This window comes from Sminthopsis crassicaudata, chromosome 5 (assembly GCF_048593235.1).
Source record: "Sminthopsis crassicaudata isolate SCR6 chromosome 5, ASM4859323v1, whole genome shotgun sequence".
In the NCBI taxonomy this organism is placed as follows: Eukaryota; Metazoa; Chordata; class Mammalia; order Dasyuromorphia; family Dasyuridae; genus Sminthopsis; species Sminthopsis crassicaudata.
In genome coordinates this window covers 289,932,945-289,957,863 of record NC_133621.1, presented here as the reverse complement: position 1 = coordinate 289,957,863, position 24,919 = coordinate 289,932,945, and the positions used below count along the sequence as shown (strand labels likewise).

Here is a 24,919-nt window from a genome sequence, read left to right as displayed (position 1 = left end):
CGTGACTTGGTTTACCTTCCCCACACACGGTCAGACCCCCTTCTGCATCCTAGTAGCTCTTTTCACCTGTTAATTCAGACCTTCAGGACTCGACATGCACATCCCCTTCGCTAACCCATCCCCCCCTCTCTACAGACCCTCTTTTCCTTCTGACCACCCCCCCAAAAAAACCTTGATTCATTCAAAACCCAAGTATATTTGGGTTCTGCGCTATAATTGGGTTCCCCTTCTCCAAGTGAAGGCCCTCCCCAAGCCTTGGTGCCTTCCTCTCTTCAAATTCAAAACTCCCATCTATCACTGACCTCAGCTTCTACTTTCATCCCTTCTGTATAATCTACCTCCATATTCGCCGACCCTTCTCCCTCTACCCCTTTTACAAAACAAAAAGCAGGGCTGAGAGAGACTTGCTGAAAGTGGCTAGGAAAAGGCAAGAGCTGGATTTCAAGCCCTCTTAACTCCAGTCATAATTCCCCCATCTTCCATTCAAAGCTATCATGAGCTTTCTATCTCTTGAGACAGAATACCCAGCATGGAAAGGGCCTTTAGAAGCAGCCACCATGTACTAAATGCTTATTTTGTGCCAGGCTTCTGACCCCGATGCCAATGCTTTTCCCATTGGACGCTGGACATTGAGCCAGATGATCTAAGATCCCTATTTGTTCAAAATCCTCTGAGAGTTCCTACATGTGGGCACCTCACGAACCAATGTAGGGCACGATCCATCTCATCAGTCTTTGTGAATTTCTGTGGCCAAAAATGTGATCACTCAGGACCGGCAGCCTTCTGGCCATGAGTACAGCTGGTTATGCAGAGGTGAAGCACTAGGGCTTATTGCTGGGCCCAAATTTGGAGTCTTTCTGGCTCGGCAGCCCCTAGATCCTGAACCTCTCCCCTTCCTATCACTTTCCTTCTACTCTTTGTAGCAGGGCTTCCACTTGAAACTCCCTTTTGCTTGAGAAATCTGATTCCAGATATATAAAATAGGTATATAAAGGAAACATTTACTGATAATAAATAAAAAAAAGTCTGTGATCCTCACATTCAGTTACACAACCCCTTATGGGGTCAATCCACAGTTTAAGAAGCCTTACTCTAGACAACATTTATGAACCCAGTTGTTTACCAGGGAATATAAGCTCTACAAGATCAGGAAATTGTGTGCCTTTCTTTGTGTCTCCACTGCTTACCACAGTGACTGGCACATAATAGGTGATTAATAATATGTGTTCCTGACTGACTAGTGGATCTGGCAGAATGGAAACTCCACTGTTATAGTCAACAAGGTAGCAAGGTCACTCCATGCTGCAACCAGTCAGTAAGCTTTAATGAATATCTACTATGTGTCTAGTACTGTTTTAGACTCCCAGGGTACATAAATGGCTTAAAAGATATAATCAAAGCAGTTTCTCCTCTGAAGAATCTTAAGTTCTACAAGGAGAGATGACAGAAGAGGAAGTATGCTGTGACGGAATGAGAATTGACTCTGGGGTCAGAAGATCTGAGTTCAAATCCCTCCTCAGATGATTATTGCTTGTGTGACACTGGACAAGTCATTTGTCTCTTTGGACCTCAGTTTCCTCCTCTGAAAAATGAGGGGGTTGGATAAGATGAGCTGTGGGGCTCTTCCAGTTCTAGAGCTATGATCTATATGCACATTTAACTACATACAAAATCATAGTTATAGTTTAACAGCTGAGAGGATCAAGAGGGGCCTCAGGCAGGAAGTGTCTTTTGAGGGGTAAAACTCACATTTCCATGAATGGATCGAGAAATGTTTTGTAGAACTCAGGGTCATTCTAATAACAGAGGAAATAAGAGTTGAAATCTAGGGAGCCAAAAAAGATGAAAACAAGGTTAGGAGGGTCAGTGAGGAAGAAAAAAACCTGAAAATGAATCTAGAGTGGCCTGCAATAGCCACTATGAGGTACCTTGAAATCCTGTTTTTATTTATATCCTTTGATCTCCTAGAAAGTAGCAAGTCTTTTAAAATTATTTTTATGCACATTTATAATCTGTACCTCTCACTGCTTCCCTGGAACAGAGAGAGAGAGAGAGAGAGAGAGAGAGAGAGAGAGAGAGAGAGAGAGAGAGAGAGAGAGATATGAAGGAAGGTAGGAAGTAAGGAAAAAAAAAGAAAGAAAGAGAGAGGGAAGGAAGGAAGGAAGGAAAGGAAGGAAAGGAAGGAAAGGAGGGAGGGAGGAAGAAAGGAAGGAAGGAAGGAAGGAAGGAAGGAAGGAAGGAAGGAAGGAAGGAAGGAAGGAAAAAGAAAAATTAAAATAAGGAAGAGAGAAGGGAAAAGGAAGGAGGCAAGTTAAGAAAAGAAAGGTAAAGGGGAATGAAAGCCATAAAAAGACTTAAAGACCACATTCTAAAATGTAGCAGGTTTATGAACTCCATAGGTAGAGGGACAAACTCACAGATCCTTGAGGTAATCTTTCTCTTGTGTATTTTGTCCCTGAATCCCATCTACAAACCCATCTTCTATTACATTACCTATTAGTTGGCCTCTGGTATACTTCTATGTGATACTCATGAAAGATGACTGTTAACAAGGTGTATCTAGGTTTGTTCACACTAATATAGAATGGATAAAGTCAATCAACAAGCATTTTCTTATTAGGCATCTACTGTGTGCCAAGCACTGTTAGATGTGAGTCTACAGAAGTGGTACAGCTCCTGCCTTCAAGGAGTTTCAGTCTATCAAGAGAGAGACAATGCACATGTACACATTTATATAAAAGAAATAAATACAAGGCCAATTTTTTGTGTGTGGTATTTAGAAAGTGTAGGATGAAGGAAGGGCTCAGGTAAGAGGTATCCCTTGTTCTGAGTTTTGGAAGAAATTAGGGATTCTAAGAATGGAAAAGCAAGGACAATCCAGGAATGGAAACATTCAGTGCAAATCCATAGGGCTTTGTATTTGAAGAAGGAGCTGTGAAGAAGCCAATTTACCCAAGCACAGAGTGCCTGGAAAAGAGTAACTCAAAATAAGGAAAGGAGGATAGGAGCCATCTTCTCAGCATTTGTACTTGTCCCTGAAGGTAACACAGAACCAAAAAGGTTTATTGAATATGGTAGTGATCTGATCAGATCCATGTTTTACGAAAACCACTTAATATTTGTTGTACTCTCCTGTGTAGTTCTTCTCTGGTTAAAGTCTACAAGAAATTTAACAACTGATTTAGGAAAACAGTAATATCAAAAAACAAACAACAAAAACAAAACAGCTGAGAGTCTGGTTCTTTGTTTTGTTCATTCTGTTTTGTTTTACACATCTATCCCAAGGGAAGAGCTTGAGGTTTCATACATTTGCATGTATGGTACCATAGGGATAAATAGATAATCTATATATGTATATATAATTGTAAATTATGTAAATTGTAAATCAATAGAAATGTTTTCCTTTATAACATATGCTTATTTCATGCATTTATAAATATTATTGAAAAGGATCCATAGGTTTGAATAGGATGCCAAAGAGGTCCATGAACCATTCCCCGCCACCACCATTGGGGAAAACAAATGCTTTAAAAACATAAGGATCCTAGAACGTTAGAAGAATATATTATATTATCATAATCCAAAATCCTCATTTCTACAAATGAAGAATAAAGACATTCTAGAGGTATCCTGAATTGTTCAAGGTCATATAGATGGCTGGTAGAGAAACTGATAGAAGCCTTGTTTCCCAATCCAGCATTCTTTCTCTTGAAAGCTGTGGTCTGTAGCTACATCCATTTATGAAATAGGTGGATGGCAAGATCCATTATTAAGAAACCTTAAATTCCAAACTCCCCCATATTAGCAATGGTAAAAATGATTTTTAGGGTTCTAGACATAGAACTGGGAAGGGCCTCAGAGGCCATACGTAGGCCTTTCGTTTTTACAAGTGAAGAAACTGAAGTTATTATCACACGACCTTAGACTTAGATCGAGAAGGGACCTTAGACACCATTGAGTGAACCTCCTTACCTTACATAAAAAACAAATCAAGCCCTGGGAAGTTTAATAGACTTCATAAGTAGGACTTGAACTCATGTCCTCTGCCTGAAGTCATTGATTGTTTTTCCCTCTCATTTTTACCTTAGTGAACATTTGATCCTCTCTATGGAGCTGTCCAGTGCAAACTGTTTTGATGTTTGGGAAAGAAGGAATAAAGATCATAGATGTGAGTTTTATGATCCCTGAGTATTCAGATAGCACAAAAATCTGTTCCATTACAAGAAAGTGAGGGCAGGAAGGAAACTTGAAGGAATATTCTTCAGTTTTCAACTTGTAGGATGGAAACAAAACTAAAAGAGTGAGTGGCAAGTAGGGAAAGGAGCTTTATTTAGTTCTGAAAATTACAGGCATTTTGGATGAATTGTAGGGAAGTAGAATTGGCACACCCTATCCAGGAACAATGGCAGATTTGATTTGGTTTTGATTCATGGTTGTAGGATTTGGAAATGGGAGTAGGTAGGAGAACTGATAAGTGGGAATTGGTTAGAGAGGGGAGGAAGAATATATATATTTAAAATAGTGGTCTTAGAGGCATTACCAATGAGGGGAACAAGATCCTAAGATGCAAATGGGGAATGAATGCATGTGTGGGACACAGAGAATAAGGAATGGAGGAATGGAGAGAAACAAATGACTGAGATGGAGGATGGCAGGGTTAATTTCCAAATGAGCAATCACTGGGGTCTGACACTGTTTAGTCTCTCTTTACTCCCCCTTTCAGTGCTGGTCGAAAGCCATACAAATGTCTTAAAGGCCTATTAAACATGGACTGCAGAATGGGCACCTGAAAAAAAGAGCAGAAGGGAATTCTTTGAGAGACACTTTGCCTTTCACTCAGTAACTCCAGCCAGCCTGTAATAGGGACCCAGCACATGTGATGACTTGGAACAAATGCAGAATGGCAGAGCCTCTGCAGGTCAGACATTGTACTGGCTCGTTCAGGGCTAATAAGCAGCATGTCAGAAGGCCTGCAGCTTCTCAGGCAGCCCACTGGAGCCCAGACAACCTTACCCAGGGAGGGAAGCTTGCTGGGAACACCATCTGATGCAGGAGATGTTACACAAAGGTGAGCACACATGTTTTTACATAGTTGTAGTTGAACAGTGAGCAATGAAAGTTGCAAATCATAGGATGCTGAAAGTGGTTCATTTCAACAAATATTTCAAAGTATCATAGACTTCAGGCTGGGAGATACCTCAGAGGTCATCTAGTTCAAACCTTTCATTTTATAGACGAGAAAAAACAAGTTGAGGGAGACTAAGTGATTTACATGTCACAATGTTTGGAAGAATCAGAGATGAGATTTAAATTCAGGTCCTCTGATTCTAGACCCGATGTTCTTTACAATGTATGTCTGATAACACCTACTCTGTGCAAGATTCTGTAGCAATTCCAAGTGTGCAAAGAAAAGATAACACTGCCCCTGCTTCCAAGGACCTTACATTCTATTTCTTTGCATAATCTATGTATGTATAAGTTCCATGTTCTCTTTATTGAAAGATCCCTGCAGTGGAAGATTCTAGGAACTTTAAAAAAGAAACACAAATCAAGAGAAATCTAGAAAAGTAAATTGGTTTGAGCAATTAGAAAGAGCTGTATGATGATAGGTTCATAACATTTTAAAGCAGAAAAAGTTTTCTTCAGTTTCAGTGTTAAATAAGAAAAACAGAGGGCATTGTGGGTAAATTAATTCTATTCTGAAGTTTTGAAGAGTGAAAAAGTTAGGCCAACTAGAGAACACTAAGTTAGAAGGGAAGAAAAGTAGAATAGATATTTCTATTACTTGTAATTGGGATACATAAAGAGTAAATGTATATATATATATATATATATATATATATATATATATATATATATATATATGATGGAAGCAGGTATCAGATGAACCTCATTGTTGTCTGAACCAAGCAAAAAGGGTAAAATGTATATGTATAACATACCCTTAGACACACACACACACACACACACACACACACACACACACACACACACACAGTTAGTATGGTTTGGAAATCTATCAAACTCAATGGGTTAGGGATAGGAAAGCAAAAGTAATCCCAGGGAGAGAAGAACTATAATTCAAACAAGCTTCTTGAATCTGAAAGAAATATTAAAAGCTAAAAAAGGGTGGAAAAAAGAAAAAAAAAGCAATGGAATCTGAGGGGAAGGCCAAATGTATCGAGCTGTCGTCTCCAGAAGCTGCTGGATCGCTCTCTGGGAAGAGATCTGCTGTGTCTACTCAAATCTCTCAGACAGATTCTTCTTCCTGTAGTGAACCGTTGTCTCCAGGCAGTTGCTGTTAACTCTTGTCCTTAGAAGTGACTTCCCTTCCTGCAGAGAGCCCCGTCAAGCCTGATGCAATGCAGAGTCTTTCTTCTTGAATCCTGGCTCTGAATCTCCTCCAGCTCTTATCCTTCTCCAGGCCGAAATGGAATATTATTATGCTAGAAGTAATGGAAAGGACAATTTCAGAAAATCCTAGGTTTTATGAATTGATGCAAAGTAAAGTAAATGAAAGTAGGAAAACTATTAGACAAAAAAATATAAAGAACAAGAGCTTGGAAAAATTTAAGAAATCTGGTCAATTCATTGGTCAACCATGAGGACAACAATGGAGTACGTACGCTGCCTATACCTATTTCAAGGACCTTTTGACCCAGGTCGGAGACATAATACGTGTACATAAGATAAGAGAAAGCAAAGAAGGATCAAACAAAGATTTCTAAAAATAATCGAGGAAGTTAGGGAATAGGGAAAGGAGGCAGTATCAGTCAGTCTAGGTGATGGACTCAAGGATCCGAAAAAGGCAGTTTTGGATAGTTTGTGTGGATATCCGTTGTCTGTTTACTGTATTCGTTATTTTGGGTTTTTCCTTCTTTAGTTTTTAATTGGGAACAAAGGAGAGTGAGGGATGACAGGGGAATTAAAAATAGTGATGCCCCCCAAAAGGCCATTTAAACATTTTTAATGCACAGAGCAGAGACAAAAAAGAAGGAAATAAAGAGTAAGAGTGGAACTGTGTCAGAAAAAGAAAAAAAGGAGGGGAGAATGAAGAGAGAAAAGGACAGAACAGAGAGAGCAAACAGGCAGAGATACAGAGGGGAGATATAAAATAAAAATGCATTTGGTGATGGGTAGGTATGTTCAATTTAGCTTGATTTATAAAGACTATCACAAAGTTGACCACAAGATGATCCATTTATATAGCTAGCCATCTATCTACTACTTTCCTTCCTTCTTTCTTTCCTTCTTTCCTTCTTTCTTTCTTCTTTCTGTCAATCTATTTATTCATTGATTTATTTATTCATTTAGTCTAGAGAATCTCTCAAAGGTCATGAAAGAGATTACAATATGGATTGATGAACTTTTAGATCTTTGAAGTTATAAAGTATTCATAGTTACTCTCTATGCATGTAAGTGTATATGTGTGTATAAGCATATGTGTATGTGTTTAACAAGGAAATGAATGAATATAAATATATGCTTTTCATGTAGATATATGTTTACATGGATACATATACACACATAAACATATACATGTACACATACATATAGAAGGGCACAGAGAAAGGAAGACTGAAAATGAGGAAGACAGACACCAGAAGCCCTGCCTATGACACAAGCTGGTTGTTTGACCCTGTAGTCAGCCTCTTAATTTCTCAGTGCCCCAGGGAATTCTTTAACACTTTGAGTTATAGACGTTTGCTGAGGAATTTCTATTCTGGGGGTGTCCTATCCAGATGAAATCACAAGTTTAAGCAGATTATATATATATATATATGTATATATATATATATACACATACACACATATATATATTTATATATATACATACACACATATATATATAAATATATAAAATGCAGATATATATAAGAATATATATAAATATATAATCAGATATAGATAAATAGATAGATGGATACAGAATAATGGGGGCTAGTATTCTAAAGAATAGAAGTTCCCCAGTATTCATCCACTTTAGCCCATGTAGAGCTATAACCTTATAACTAACAGATTGACTTCTGTCTCATCCTAAGGGTGAGAGGCAAAGTCCTGTGAAAGGAATGAGATTAGACAGAGGGGGACTAAAATAATCCTATGAGAGAGGGGAGTGAAAACACTGGGAACCTAGGTATGCTGCCATTTTAATCTATATAGAATTAGTCACCTCCATCCTAAAGAAATTTTAAGGTGGGGGAGATATACCTTGGACTTTAAATGAAAGATCACATCCTGGTGACCCAAAAATCACACGATACTAATGTAAAAGCTGAAGCTATTCATGCAGCTGACAACAGAATTAACAAGTCCCTATTTTGTCATTCTTTACCTCTCTCTTTTTTTGGAGAGAAATGAACTAGTTTTCTTATTCCTCTTTCTTGCTGGTTTTGTTTTCTTTTTCAAAGTTTCTCTGAGATAAATTACTAGTTTGTCTGTGTGTATTATTAGTGTTAGTGGAGGGAGTAGTAATAAGGATAAAATAAAGAAAGAAGGAAAGATTTGTTTTTTAGTAATTGTTGGACTTTGCCTTGGCATTTTTGGTAGAGAAATGGAAAGAGAGCCTATAGAAAATGTTTTTTTTTTTTTAAGACACTTGGTGGCAGGTTTGAAAGGAAAACCCTTTCCCCAAAAGGAAGAGCCAAGAGACTGGAAACCAGTCATGATGGAAAGGAATCTAAAAGTAGAAGCTAAAAAACAATGGCCTGTCTTCAAGGGTGGGAGCCAGAAAGAGGGAGTAGCTAGTACCTTGTTCACTTGCACAGCACCCTAAGATAGACACAACTATCAGTCACTTAATTTTCCAAAATGAGATCATTTGACCCTCTATATTTCACACACACATGTATTAAATGTTAGATACATACATGTATATATACACATACATATACGCATAAATATGTCCATCTTTTTCAGAAAGATGATGTTTCTTTTTTAAGATTTGGATTAAAGTTTAAAAAAAAGGATAAAAAGATGATATTTCTAAAACAAATGCTATTTATATGTGTAGGTGTTGCTTAAAAATTGCTTAACCTATATTTTTTCCATACATTGTATGAACAATGTATTCCATTCATTATATATATATTATATATTATTAATCACAATTGGTGAGTCTTCAGAAACCACACCTGATAAGTTATCATCCAGCCTTTTTTTTTGAAGATTTCCACTCAAAGGAAATCCACTACCTTGGAAAGGAGCCATTTCACTTTGCCTCATCCTAAATGAGGGGTTCTGGGCTTAATGGTCTCTGAGGTCCTTTCCAACTCTGAATCAAAAATCTTATGATCCATTAAGCTGAAATTTCTTCCTTTCCAACTTCTGTCTACTCTTCTTGGATCTTCCCTCTGGGACCAAGAACAAGTTTATTTCTTCTTTTATTATATCTGTTCCTGCATTTCGTGGCTTCTCCAAGTATTTTTACTCCAAACTAGATCTTCCACCTCTAATTAACAAAGTGAAGGTATTGGAATAAATAAGCTAAAAAGTCTCTTGAAGTGCTACCATTCAGTTAATTATTTCATCATTGAGACATATTTTTAAAACAAAGTCTTTGTTAAAAATACTAAGTTTCTGAGACTTGACCCAGCTGTTTTTGGCATCATTTCTGATTACCAACCACTAAGCTTATCATTTTGACACCTATGGGTGTCCCTAGAAACCCGTGCCATTTTAAGTTGCCTTCATATAGTTCGTCTGTCCTCTCTATTGATGGACTCATTATATCATCTACTCCTTCCCTGAAGAATAGTTGGCTTTGGAATCCTAAGGTTGCCTTCCTCTGATGAGAAGTTTATCATGGACTCACTCAGGGAGTGTCTGAAATGAAAAGGAGCTTGGTTCTTGTCTAGCTAGTCCATGCAACATCTGAAAAAGAACAACATCCTTAAACAAATAGCTATAGTAGCTACTTGGAACCTCCAACCTCCCCATGAAAATATCCAGGGAACTCTAACTTCAGATCAGACCAATGAATGTTGGGTTAATTCTAATTGTGAAAATGCCTCTCTGCAATTACTATCATTGCTTCAGCTTCTTATTCTGAGTGGATACCAGTCAACTGGTCAATTGTTTGTGCTCTAAGACTTCATTGCCAATGATGTCATCTCACTTTTGAGTGATTCAATTAGATGATGCTAAAGAAATGCTAAAGAAAAGAAACAGTTTCTCCCCATTTCACAAATTTCTGCTAGACATTTCACATTTCTGCCACCTAGATACTGGTCAAACTCTTCAATACCTTCTTCTTTACAGGATCACAGGTTTGGAACTGTTTAAGTCTATCTTTTCAGGAAATGATAGCCTAATGAAGTAAAGAGTCATCTAGCCAGTATCTGAAGCTGTATTTGGATGCTTCTGACCCCAAATTCATTTTCTCTCCAGTACCACACAATATTACCCTAATTGGTCACCTTCTCTTCCTATTATCAATTCCATTTGCACCCTCCAGCACTTGGCATAATAGTGAATAAATATTCTTTCAGTTTTTTCACTCATTCATTTGCATGCCCATCACTTACCACATTTTCTGGCACATAGTAAGTGCTTAATAAAATGTTAATTGCTATATTTATTCATCTGTATCTCCTATGATTAGATGGATTCCTGGTACCTATTAAGTGCTTAATAATTTTTTTCATTTATTCATTTGTATGACTGGCACTTAGTATATGGCATGGAACACAGTTAACTATGTGCTTCATAAATGCTTTATCATTTATTTGCTTATTTTTTCAATAACCATTTATTTAGAAGCTACAACATACAACAAATTATATAGGTAGATAGGATAGAAAGATGACATAAAATAAATTAATCTCTACACTTGAGCAGTTTACAATCTATAGGAATAGCTATCACAGATATCATTTAAGATTTTCAAAAGCTTTCTATATCTTATTTGAACCACAAATGAGGAAAAGCATAGAATGTTGGCAAGAGGGTTGAATTAGAATCAGAGGTCTTGGGATCAAGTCTTACCTCTGTAACTTTCATGATCTTAGGCTACTCACAGCCTCTGTGGGGCTCCATTTCTTCAACTCCAGAATGAAGGGATTGGACTAAATGGATAGGAAGACAGACAGATGATAGAGACAGACAGACAGACAAACATAGAGTTGTTGAAAGAATAAGCAAATGAATGATAAACTTTATTAAGCACACAGTAAATTTGTTTTCCATGTAATGGAGAGCCAGAGAGAAACAGAAACAGAGAGACAGAGAGACACAGACACAGGCACAGACACAGATACAGAAACACAGAGAGAGACAGAGAGAACATTTATTATATACTTACAATGTGCCCATAGCTCAAAATCGGTAGCTCTAAAGAAAAGTGAGATGCACAAAGTTAGAGACATTTCCATCCAAATGGAAGGACTATTTGAGTGAGACTCGTGATAGAACCTTCCAAACTCATAATGATCTTATCAGCCACAATCAGATGCAGCACAAATTGATTTCAGTATCATGATGTCATTACTAGTCTTTCCAATGCAATAATGAAAGCAGTAGCTACCTCTCAATTAAAGTGTTATTCTAGGGTTACAAAATTCTTTCTTTTCCTCCTTTAGCTCAAATGAGCCTCACAGTGATGAGACAGTCCACATATATAAATACCTTGTTTAGGGTCACAAAACCACAGAATCAGTGACTGAGAGCTTTCAGTTTAGATTTTTTCTGCCTCCAAGCTCAGCCCTCCATTTTCTATGCCATGCTTGCCTCCTGACAGAAACACCTGAAGTTTTCAAATAATTCTGTAACCTGAAAGAGTAAATAACTGTATTTGCGAAGATAAGTCTTCCTGACCAAGGCCAGTGTTCTACCCACTGGACTATCTAGCTGGGCCTTGATCAGGAAGATTCAGCTTCATAAATTCAGTCTGCCCTCAGACACTATGTTTGCTGTCACACAGCTGTTTGACCCTAGGCAATTCTATTTTATTTTATATTTTATATCTATATCTATATCTATATCTATATATATATATATATAGATATAGATATACATCTGTATAGATGTATATATGTTTATATTTTCTTTTTAACCCTATTTGCCTCCATTTCCTCATCTATAAAGTAGCTGGAGAAGAAAATGACAAACCACCATGGAATCTTTGCCAAGAAAACTCTCAGGGGGGTCGCAAAGAGTTGGAGGTGACTGAAAAATGACTAAACAAAGTTTAAAGTAGTATATAAGTATCACTGTCTTTATATTTCCCATTTAAAGCCCCCAAATATGCTCACATAGACTGCTTGTCCTCTCAAGTTGTGCTCCATTCTTTCTGTAGTCACCATCAAAATGTACCTCACTCCCTCAGGGTCCAGCTAAATTGCTGCCATGCAAATAACCACCAAATGACTAGGACCAGGTGTTAATGGTGATAAGGTGTTAATGGATGCTAATAGCTTAATGTGTGACACTGAGCCCTCCCCCTGCCCTCACCTCAGCATTGCATTTCTATAGTCCTTGAAGTTTTGCCAACAGGGACTCCAGGAGATGCTATGTTTCATTCCAGAAGAGTGATTCTAATTTTAGAAATTCACAATGGAGTTGTAGTCAAGGGGAGGGGGTGTTAGAGATGAGGTTGGGGTAGGAAGTCAGACTTTTCAGGGATGTGCCAAGCAGTATGCCCTGACAGAAAGAACACTGGCTGAGGAATCAGAAGATATGGGGTGGAGGAGTCCCAGATCCATCTCCTGCTTGCTGTGGAACTCAAAGCAAATCATCTCCCCTTTTTGAGCTTCAGTCTCCCCCATAATAAGTGAAGATCAAAATCCCTGATCTTTGGGGTGTCCTAATTCTATAGAAATTATCCACTTCTGTTACTGCCTTGCTGTGTGACTTCAATAAATTGTTTCCTTTCTAAGTTTCTTTGTTTGAAAAAAAAAGGGGGGGTGGGGTTGAATGTCATTCTCTTGAAGGTCCCTTTCTCCTCTAACATTCTATGATGGGGAGGGATATGGTTATGTGAGGGGTCCCTTTCTATGAAGCAGAGGGACTCAGGTTGGGAGAGGGCATGTAGCTGTGTGAAAGGAGACAAGAATGGTTGTAAGGTAGTGTGGGAAATTAGAATAGACAAAATTTAGCAATTGTTTGGGTTCATATCTAATGGGTCAACAAGAGGAAGAGTCAAAGAAGAGATGGTGAACATGGCTGAATAGGAAAAATGGTAGGACAGTCGATCCAATTTCACCAAATGCTATGTTTCTGGTTCTGGGCTAGGAGTTGGGAAAAGAAGTACAAAGAATAAAATAATCTTTACTGTCAAGAAACTTAGATTCTATAGTTATACTTTGGAGATGTTGTGGGCTCAGTTCCAGAATACAGAAATAAAATGAATATTGCAATAAAGTGAGTCACATGACTTTTTTTGGTTGTTCAGTTGTATTTAAACTATACTGTAGTCTATTATGTGTGAAGTAGTATCATTTCAAAGAAAACAATGTATATACCTTAATTAAAAATACTTTATTTCTAAAAAATGCTAACCATCATCTAAATGTTCAATAAGTCATAGTATTTTTATTGGTAGAATGTCTTGTTTCAGTGTTGATGGTTGCTAACTGATCAGGATGCTGAAAGCTAGGGTGTCTGTGGCAAATTCTCAAAATAAGACAACAGTAAAGTTTGTTGCATTAATTGACTCTTGCTTTTAGTTGAAAACCTAGAGACCCATTTCTAAAATATATAGAGAATTAACACAAATTTATAAGAATTCAAACCATTCTTCAATTGATAAATGGTCAAAGGATATGAACAGACAATTTTCAGATGAAATTAAAACCACTTCTAATAATGTGAAAAGGCGCTCTAAATCACTATTGATCAGAGAAATGCAAATTAAGACAACTCAAATACCACTACACACTGGTCAGATTGGCTAAAATGACAGAAAAAGATAATGCGGGATGTTGGAGGGGATGTGGGAAAACTGGGACACTGATGCATAGTTGGTGGAATTGTGAATGGATCCGACTATTCTGGAGAGCAATTTGGAACTATGCTCAAAAAGTTATCAAACTGTGCATACCCTTTGACCCAACAGTGTTTCTACTGGGCTTATATCCCAAAGAGATCTTAAAGAAGGGAAAGGGACCTACATGTGCAAAAATATTTGTGGCAGCTCTTTTTGTAATGGCTAAAAACTGGAAACTGAATGGATGCTCATCAATTGGAGAATGGATGAATTAATTATGGTATATCAATGTTATGGAGTATTATTGTTCTGTAAGAAGCAATTATCAGGATGATTTCAGAGAGACCTGCAGAGGCTTACAGGAACTGATGCTGAGTTAAATGAGCAGAACCAGGAGATCATTATACAAGGCAACAATAAGATTATATGATAATCAATTCTGATGGACAGGGCTTACTTCAACAATGAGATGATTCAAGCCAGTTTCAATTTTTCAGTGATGAAGAGAGCCATCTATATCCAGAGAGGCCTGTGGGAACTGAGCATGGACCACAACATAGCATTTTCACGCTTTCTGTTGATGTTTGCTTGCATTTTGTTTTTCCTTCTCAGGTTTTTCTTTCTTTCTTGATTCTATTTTTCTTATGCAGCAATATAACTGTATAAATATGTATACATGTATTTGATTTAACATATATTTTAACATGTTTAACATGTATTGTACTACCTTCCATCTAGGGGAGGGAGTGGGGGGGAAGGAGGGGAAAAAAAAAACTAGAATGCTTAAAAATTAGGTGATCCAGGGTAATATAGCCAGTATGTGTCAGTTTGTGGGGTCAAGGGAGGCTTCATGTAGGTGGTGCTTGAAATGAGCCTTTCTGGAAACTAGGGAGTTTAAAAAGTGAAGATTAGAAAGGAGTTCCCTAGGCAAAAGGAACAACCAATAGTATGACAAGAGAGAGATTATTATATATGAGGTATAATTGAAATTAAGTTGTAAAAAAAAAAAAAGAAAGAAAGAAAACCTAGAGGTCATTATAGGGTTATCAGTTGGCTTTATTAATTATTAGTCATTAATAAAGTTACCATAAACCTTCCATTTATTTTTAAAAATCCATTATCTGCAAAGGGAAATGAAATGAAGTATTCCCATACCTTGTAAACATACATATACAGAGCGAAAGATGTACAGAATACATTTAAATAAGATTAGGTGTTGTGATATAATAAAAATAGGACTTAACATTTATATAGTGATTTAAGGCTTGCAAAGAACTTTTAAAATATTATTTCATTTGATCTTCAAAACAATCCTGGGAGGTAGATGTTATTATTTCCCTATTTCCAGATGGGGAAACTGAGTCAAACAGTAGTTAACTGACTTGCCTATGGTCACATAACTAGGGTCCCACAACAAATCTGAAACCAGGGCCATTTTCTCTAAAATTTGTAGTCTTAGAGAGTTACTTAAAGCACTGTGGGGTTTGGAATTACACAGACTGAGGTGGAACTGAACCCACCTTCCTGGCTCCAAGGTCAGCTCTCCATCACTCCTGCCTTGACACAATAAATAGGAAGAGAATGAATGTCAATAAACACATGGTAGTTAAATACAAGGAAATTAAGAAGAAATTATAGATGGGCTAAACATGTAAAGAATACATATAAGGTAATATGGGAGGGTAGTAGTTTCATGTAGAAAGTAGTATTTGAGCTGAGTCATGAAGGAGAGGGATTCATTCTAAGATGAGCGAGAGCATTCCAGTTGTGGGACACTGTCAGAGATCAAGCATGGAGATAGGAAATGGAAGTGTTTTATGTGAAGAACAGAGGCAATCAATTTAGCTTGTCCATAAATCACAGGAAGAGGAACATTGTAAAAGAATGCTGGGAAAAAAATGGATTGGAGTCATGTTGTAAAATACTTGATAAGATAAACAGAGAAGTTTATAGTTTTGTTCAGACACATAGAGAAGAGGGAAATTTTAAGGAGGCGAGGGATTAAGGGAGATCATCATGTCAATTCTAGATGTTTGGAGTTTGAGATGTCTATGGGACTCTGTGTCAGATGCTCAACTCAGAGGGATGGGGAGTATTTAGGAGAGATGCTAAGACTATATGTAAGTCTGAGCATTATCTGCATAGAAATAAAGAATTGTATCCTTGGCAACTGTTGACATCACTGAGAGAAAGAGTTCCCTGGACCCTAAGAAAAGAGATGTTTTTAACAAGGTTATGTGGTAATCAACTCTGATGGATGTGGTTCTTTTCAACGAGATGATTCGGGTCAGTTCCAATAGACTTGTGATGGAGAGAGCCATCTGCATCCAGAGAGAAAACTGTGGGGACTGAATGTGGATCACAACAGAGTATTTTCACCTTTTTGTTGTTTGCTTGCTTTTCTTCTTTCTCACTTTTTTCCTTTTTCTTTTCTTTTTTTCCTTTTTGATCTGATTTTTCTTGTGCAGCATGATAAATGTGAAAATATGTTTAGAAGGTTGAACATATTTAACCTATATTGGATTACTTGCTGTCTATGGGAGGGAGGAGAGGGAAGGGAGGGAGAAAAATTTGGACCATGAGGTTTTACAAGTTTTGTTGAAAACTTATCTTTGTATATATTTTGAAAATTAAAAAGCTATTATTAAAAAAGAGATGTTTTTGTTTCTGTTTTTTGACACGAGCCTGATCAAGAAAGAGCCCTGGATTTAGTGGCAGGGGGCTTAGGTTTGAATCTTGCCTCTATCATTATGCGACTTTAATTCATTTCATATCTCTGGGTCTCAATTTTCTCATTTGTAAAATGAACATTGAATTGAGTGATCTTTGAGGTACTTTCCAAGTGTAGATCTATGATCCTGTGATCATCTTTGTATGATCCTGGGCAAGTCACTAACTCTCTGCCTGCCTTAGTTTCCTTACTTATAAAACGAGAGGAGATGTGAACGCTAAGGACCCTTTAACCTTTAAATCAAACCCAGTGTTATCTTCAGCATTTCTGGGCAAATCCTTCCTCATAGGTCTTTCTCTAACACATCAGACTCAAGGGGATCACAGTTCCTTAGATCAGTGGTTTTCAAAGTGTGGTTCAAAGAATCCCGGGGGGGGGCTCTGAAATCCTTTAAGAGGGTCTACAAATTCATTATTAGTTTGTATTTATCATTAAATATATTTAAATATAACCCACATAAACAAAAACTCAATAATTTTAATAGTATAAAGATAGTGAAAACAGAAGTTTGGGAACCACTGTGTTTTAGTGGTTTTAGTTCAGTGTTACTCTGACCTTGTATGATGAATCAATCAGCATATTGGAGCTAGGTTGAACACAGGAGATCATCATCATCTGGCTACAGTACATTGGACTGAAACCTCTTGGCATCTCTGAAATTGACAACTGATGTCAAACCTTGCTTTGTGTTGAGACAAATGGACCATATCCTCTCCATCCTTTTCACTCTGTCACTAGTCAGACAATACATGGGAGGATGACTTGGTTTCTAGCAGCAGACCCAGAAAGCCAAGGACACCTATCATTCCTGCCTTGGCCATGACCAATGGAGAGCCCTTGTCTCTGGTTCCTCCAATATATTGAGGTTGGCAAGATAGTCAAGGTGTACATGGAGAAGAGAGACAATGATTCTGCCTTCTAACCTTCTTTCCAGGTAGCTGTCCATACCAGTTTAAATCAATGCCAACATTAATGTGATTCCCTAAGAAATGTAATGAAGGTGCTGGCTGATCATCTGAAGCAAAGGAGTATGTAGAAAGTCATCGAAGAGTATGTTGCCTGTCAGACACATGAGATAGCTCTATCTGTTCTAGTTGTCTGCTCCATCTTGTCGTCTGTCTCGTGCCCTCAAACTGCCTTTTTTGATTAGTTTTTAAACGCAGCTTTTTTATTTCTGCATCAAAAGTGACTCAGATAAAGAATATCAAATTTGCTCAAACTACCATTTTTCTCTCTGAAAATGAAAGAAAAACAATTTTGCATCATTGGTCCAGACCTGTAAGGCACCTCAGAAGCCATCTTATTTTACCCTTTCATTTGATAAATGAAAAAATTCATTTACAGAAATTCATCCAAAAAATTTGCCCAAAGGTACCTCAGTGGTAAGTGTCAGAGCTGGGATGTGAAACTCTTTCCTTCCAAATCCAGCCTCTGTCCCTTGCCAAACATGAGAACAAATATGATATTTCCATAAATATTCAAGAGAAAGATTGTTAAATAGATGTAATGGTGAAATATTGTCTTAGTATTATATGTTGCCTCAAATCAACAATCATTTGTCAAACATCTTCTGTGTGCTTGATAATGTGTTGATACTGATGATATAAAGACAAAAATGGCAAAATCTCTTCCCCTGTGGTCCTTGTGTTCTATTGGGGGAAACATTATAGTATATTGTATTGTTTCATATCATATCATATATCAAATTGTATCATAGCATATATCATATCCCATTATATAACACTTTATATTATACATTATATTCTGGTATATTGTATTGCTTATTATGGTATTGTATATTGTTATTTACTGTTGTTATATTATTTATATTGTATTATATTATATATATATATATATATATATATAAGTAATTACAAAACATAAATGTGATGTTTTTCTTTTTCTTTTTTTTTCCCCCAAGGCTGGGATTAAGTGACTTGCCCAGGGTCACACAGTTAGGAAGTGTTAAGTGTCTGAGACCAAATTTGAACTCTGGTCCTCCTGAATTCAGGGCTGGTGCTCTATCCACTGCGCCACCTAGCTGCCCCATGTGATGTTTTTCTAAATAAGAGGTCTAATTCCAGGATGAGGAAGCTCATTCTATCAATATAGATCAGCACTCTCTCTCAAACTTATACTCTTAGAGAGGTATCTAAAAGAACTGAGATTTTAAATGACTTGTCCAAAGTCACATGGCTAGTGTGTAGGACAAAAGTAGGACTTATACACGAGGTTTCCTTGCTAGAAAATTGGTGCTTTATACTGTGTTATATATTCTCCTAAGTGAAAGAGGGTCTTATATGACTGATCTGTGCTTTTCCCCCAAATGGAAGTTAATATAAAACCAAAGAAATTCAAATTAAATTGAGGAAGAAGGACTAGCAGCTGAGAGTATCAGAAAAGGTCTTCTGTAGGAGGCAATGCACCAGCTAAGGTTTATTTATTTATTTATTTATTTTTATTAAAAAAACCAAAAACGTCTAGAAATGAAATTGTCAACTTGGTTACATATGGTTTATTTTAGGTTTCTATGAAATTGAACAGAATAGTATCCAAACTGCCCTACTTTGTTGATATTCCTCCTCTGATCTTCTGTTCTCTTTTGCATATTAAAAATTTCATTAAAAACACTCTAAATCGCTATTGATTAAAGAAATGCAAATTAAGACAACTCTGAGGTGCCACTATGCACATCTCAAATTGACTAAGATGACAGGAAAAATAATGATAAATGTTGGAAGGTATGTGGGAAAACTGGAACACCAATACATTGTTAGTGGAGTTGTGAACAGATCCAACCATTCTGGAGAACAATTTGGAACTATGTCCAAAGAGCTATCAAATTATGCAAACCCTTTGATCCAGCAGTGGTTCTATTGGACCTGTATCCCAAAGAGATCATAAATAGGGAGAAAGGAGCCATATGTCCAAAAATGTTTGTGGCAGCTCTTTTTATAGTGGCAAGGAAATTGAGTGGAAGCCCATCTGTTGGGGAATGGTTGAATAAGTTATGGTATAAGAATGTTATGGAATATTATTGTTCTGTAAGAAACAATCAACAAGGTGGTTTCAGAGGAGCCTGGAGAGATTTATATGAACTGATGCTGAGTGAAGTGAGCAGAACCAAGAGAACATTGTACAGAGCAACAACAAAATTGTGTGATGATCAATAGTGATGGATATGTCTCTTTTCAAGAATGAAGTGATTCAGGCCAATTCCAATAGACTTGTGATGGAGAGAGCCTTCTGCACCCAGAGAGAGGACTGTGGGGACTGAGTGTGGATCACAACATAGTATTTTTGCTTTTTTGTTGTTTGTTTGCTTTTTTTTCTTTATAATTTTTTTTCTTTCTTGAGCTGATTTTCTTGTGCAGTATGATAAATGTGGAAATAGGTATAAAGGGATGGCAAATGTTTATATGTATTGGATTACTTGGTGTCTAGGGGAGGAAGTGGGGGAAAGAGAGAGGGGCAAGAACTTCGAACACAAGGTTTTGCAAGGGTGAATATTGAAAAATATCTTTGCATGTATTTGGAAAATAAAAAGCTATTATTTAAAATTTTATTAATGCTCTTCTTTTTCTTTCCTTCTTTTTCCTTCCTTCCTTATTTCTTTCCCTTCCTCCCTCCTTTCCTTCCTCCCCCTCCCTCCCTCCCTCCCTCCCTTCCTTCCTCTCCCTCTCTCTCTCCTTCCCTCCCTTCCTCCCCTTCCCTCCCTCTCTTCCTCTCTTCCTTTCTTTCTTCCTTTCTTTCTTCCTTTCTTTCTCTCTTTCTTTTTTCTCTGTCCTTCCCTCCCTCCTTTTTTCTTTCCCTCCTTTCCTTTCCTTTTTTTCTTTCTCTTTCTTCCTTTCTTTCTTTCTTTCTTCCTTTCTCTCTTTCTCTTTCTTTCTCTCTTTCTCTTTCTTTCTCTCTTTCTCTTTCTTTCTTTCTTTCTTTCTCTCTTTCTCTCTTTCTCTCTTTCTCTCTTTCTTTCTTTCTTTTTTCTCTGTCCTTCCCTCCTTCCTTTCCTTTCCTTTCCTTTCCTTTCCTTTCCTTTCCTTTCCTTTCCTTTCCTTTCCTTTCCTTTCCTTTCCTTTCCTTTCCTTTCCTTTCCTTTCCTTTCCTTTCCTTTCCTTTCCTTTCCTTTCCTTTCCTTTCCTTTCCTTTCCTTTCCTTCCTTCCTTCCTTCCTTCCTACCTTCCTTCCTCTTTTTCTTTGTCCCCATCATGATCATTTTCCACAAATTTCTCAAGAACCAATGGCATTTCCTGATCCTTAAACAATTTAGCTTTAAAAGATTTCTAAGAAGTAGAGGTAAAGGGAGAATATCCCAGTCACTGGGGGGAACAACTTGTATAAAACAGAAGAAAAAGGTAGACTTTTGTGTGTTGGGAATATCAAGAAACTCAGCCTGACTGACTCTAGTTCAGAGGATAAATGTTATAATAATTTTGGAAAAGTAAATTGGAATGAAGTTTCAAAGACTTTAAATGCCAAACAGTGGAAATGTGTATTTCACTTTAGAGATAATAGGGAGCTTTGAATTCGGTTTTTTTTTTTTTTTTTGGTATGATTTTAAAAAATCATATTGGGGCTTTTGGGGGACTTTTTATTTTTCTTACCTGTGAAATTGCCTACCATTATTTCATTGGCTTTCATAACTCATTATTGGTAAAAATATCAGAATAGGAGTAATTTGGTCATGATATCATTCCTTTAGGAATATCAATTTAGTAGCACTTTAGAGAAGGGGTCAGATTTGAAGCAAGGAAGCTATGGTATTATAATAGAACTCTTATTAATAGTGCGAGTCCCACCATGGTAGCCTACCCTGGTAAAAATGAAGCAGTAGAAAGAGCAGTGAATATGGAGTCAGAGAATTGGGTTCACATCCAGCTTTGGACATTACTAGCAGAATGATCTTGGGTAAGTCACTTAACCTCTCAGTAAAATGATAGGGTTAGACTGGATCAGCAACAATGTCCCTGATAATTCTCTCTCTGATCCTGATGTCTCCAGTTCTAAGAAGCACATTTTGGAACAGGCATTTATAAGACAGAGAAAGTCCAGAAGCAGGCATGGAAAACAATTTGGGAAGCATGTGGTTGGGTGGGAGTTAGAAAATTTATTTCTATCAATAATGATCTATAAATAATAATGAAATAATGATAAGCAACCTCATAGGAAAGAAAAATGAGAAGCCCCAAAATGATTTTTAATATCATACAAAAAAGCCTACCCAAAAGTATAACAAAAATAAAGCAAAACATTCTAGGTTTTGAACATAATAAAATAAATGCTATCCAATTTGGGGAAAATACCTTCTTTATTATTTAAAAGTTTCTATTCACCTTTTTATGTATTGTCAATCTTAATCAGCTTTTTAAAAAATTCATAATATCTTATGAGATTTTTTTCCCTCAATGAACCCTGAGAAATCAGTGTCCCAGATATTTTTGTGCCTATGTTACAAGTGAATAAGTGGGGACTGAGGGTGATTAAATAATTTGTCAAGGGTCACACAGCTGGGAGATAAATGTCAGAGGCAGGATTCCAATCTGAATTTCTCTGAACCAATCCTGAGCTCTAGGAAGAGAGACTTGGCTGCTTCAATGGAGTTTGTTTGTTTGTTTGTTTGGATAGGACCCAAAACTTCACTGGATAAGAAGCTCTCTATAAAAAACTTCCTTTACCCATGCAGATCATTGCTTTCTCTGAGTAGTAAAAAGTTGCCAGGGACACTGAGAGGTTAAGTGACTTACCCAGTCACAATATCAGAAAAAAATATCTATAAATATCAGAAAAGAGAGAAAAGACAAGAGAAAAGGAAGAAGGTGTAATAGAAAGAGAAAGGGGGAAAGGAAGAAATGAGGGAAGAGGAAAGAGAGACTGAAAGAGAAAGAAAAACAGAGACAGACAGAGATATATAGAGAGATACAGAGAGAAAAAAAAAGACAGAAACAGAGAGACACTGTCACACACTGAGAAGCAGTGAGAGAGAAGCATAGACAGGCAGAGAGACAGAGACAGACAGACAAAGAGAGAGAAAAAAAGAGAGAAAGAGAGAGACAGCACAGAGAGACAAATAGAGAGACAGAGATAGAGACATACACAGAAAGACAGAGAGAGACATACACTGAGAGACAGAGAGAGAGAAACAAAGAGAGATAGAGACAGAGACACACACATAAAGAAACTCAGAGACAGAGAAAGACAGATAGAAACACACAAAGTCACACACAGAGAGAAGCAGAGACAGAAGCAGGGAGATAGAGACACAGAGAGAAACAGAGACAAAGAAAGAAAGAGAGAGACAGAGACAGACACACATACAGAGAAACAGACAGAGACAGAGAAACAGAGAGACAGACACATTCACAGATTGCTTTCCTAACTTATGGTTTGTCTTACCTTATGCTAGCACTTAACTGCTAAATCCAAATGAACCAAACCGATTTTAACCCAAGTTCACATAAGATAAAATTTCTTTCACCTTTGTGTTCCTCTGTAGACTACAGAGGTTCTGCCATGCTGCGACCTTGGCTTTAAAATAGTTTAACACAAAGGGTGAAAAAAAGACATGCAAATGGCATTGTCCAGTGTTTGGAATTCCAGCCAAAGCATCCATCTGTTAATTGTCCAAATGGTCCAGAATTGATTTATAGGTCACAGGGTTGCAATGCTTTTTTGGAAACCTCTTGACTTTCATCTTATCTTTAAAAATCCAACCCAGACAATTCTTTCTTAGAAATTAAAACAGAAATCAAAGGTCACTTGGAAACGCTATAGTTGACTATTAATAGAAATCTTTATATTAATCTTTCCTGGAAAAGTCTGCAGCCATGTTGGCTTTGGGGCTAATACCAAAGAACACGGCAGCCTAATCAAAGAAGAATGCATTTTTTTTTATCTGGAAGGCAATTTAGAGATCACCCCATTTGATTTCTTCATTTTACAAAGCCAGATACTGAGGCCCACAGCAGGGAAGGGACTTGCTCCCAGCCCCAGTCTCTTGTCCTGTAAGCTGAAGCTTTTCCACTAAAGCACACAGGTACATTTTTCTAAATGAATTCAAATCCACAGTCAAAAACATCCCCTGAAGGGCTCCCACTTTTCTTTATGCCAGCAATTTTTTCCCCTCCCTTTCGAAAAATCATTCTCTCCTTTTGTGTCTCATCAATAGCATTAGGTCTCAATGAACTCAATTTAAAATTGGGAAACAAAGTATTTTGTCCGCACAATCGCTCAGAGACCATGTACCAAAATCTTTTCTTTCTCTTAAAAAAATAATCTGAGGTGTTTTCTTTTTTTAAATAATCAGGCTGAAATAAAGAGCCAGGAAAATCTGGGCTTGGGATTTTGTAAATAAGCCCGCTGCCCATCAGACTTCTGGGCAAGATAAGGGCCGGGAACGGCATTTGCCGAAATGCACTGCTATCTCTCCAGCAATCCGGCTCAGACTCGGGGCCCCTTGGTAACAGCTTGGCAAATCTGTAAAAGGAATGTGACTGTATAGTTTGTGTGTGGATTGTCGAGTCATTATGGTCTCCAAATTGCACAGCAGATCATTAATCATAGGCCAAGATAGGCAATCGCTGCAGAAACCTGATGAAAGGCCATGGAGCATAATGCCAGCTAAATCATGTTTAACATGCAGACCTTGCCTGTGTAGATATGGACTGGAGAGAGGAAAGAAAAAAAAAATCATTCCCCTTTTAGGAAAGAAAACTTCTCCTTATCTTTGATTTGCATTCAGTCGTCTCTCAATAGTCCTTAAGTCGGTTATTTAATTCATTTTGGTGCCCGGACCCATCACAAAGCAGAAATCCTAAGCGAGACCCATGCAGTCCATGACCTCCAAACCTCTCTCTTTTCTTGTCAGTTCTATGTCATTTGTGAAGTTGAACCTTGCCAATTTGAAATGCTGACCTCCTCCATAGACAACCTTATTCTCCTTGAGTGAAAGAAAGGGCCAGGGCCTACAAACCACTCAAGCGAGAGATGGCAAGAAAAGAGAAAAGTGGATGACTCGTAAATCAATTTCCACAGCCCACCCAAAACCCACACACACACATTGAATTTGTATAAATTTTCTTTTTAAAAAAATAGTGAATGGATTTTCTTTAAAAGAGGGATGGGGGTGGCTTCCAGGACAAAATAAAAAAAAATATATGAATTGAATGAAAATGAATAGGACACACAGCTTTCTAACAACTGGGTTTGAGGGTCTAGGGAGTTTCCTTACACCTGTGGTACCCTGACACCCTTTTTCAAAGAAAAGGATT

At 37.4% G+C, this 24,919-nt stretch overlaps 1 long non-coding RNA gene across 1 annotated transcript in view; it reads right to left on the bottom strand.

Annotated features, from left to right (window-relative positions):
- The window catches only part of LOC141543153 (uncharacterized), a 53,239-nt gene that overhangs the window by 12,562 nt on the left and 15,758 nt on the right, over nucleotides 1-24,919 (bottom strand). The window contains exons 2-3 of the long non-coding RNA XR_012482355.1: nucleotides 11,303-11,331; nucleotides 10,987-11,066 (exon numbers count right to left, since the gene is read on the bottom strand). This is a non-coding gene — a long non-coding RNA (uncharacterized LOC141543153). The remainder of the gene's footprint in view (nucleotides 1-10,986; nucleotides 11,067-11,302; nucleotides 11,332-24,919) is intronic.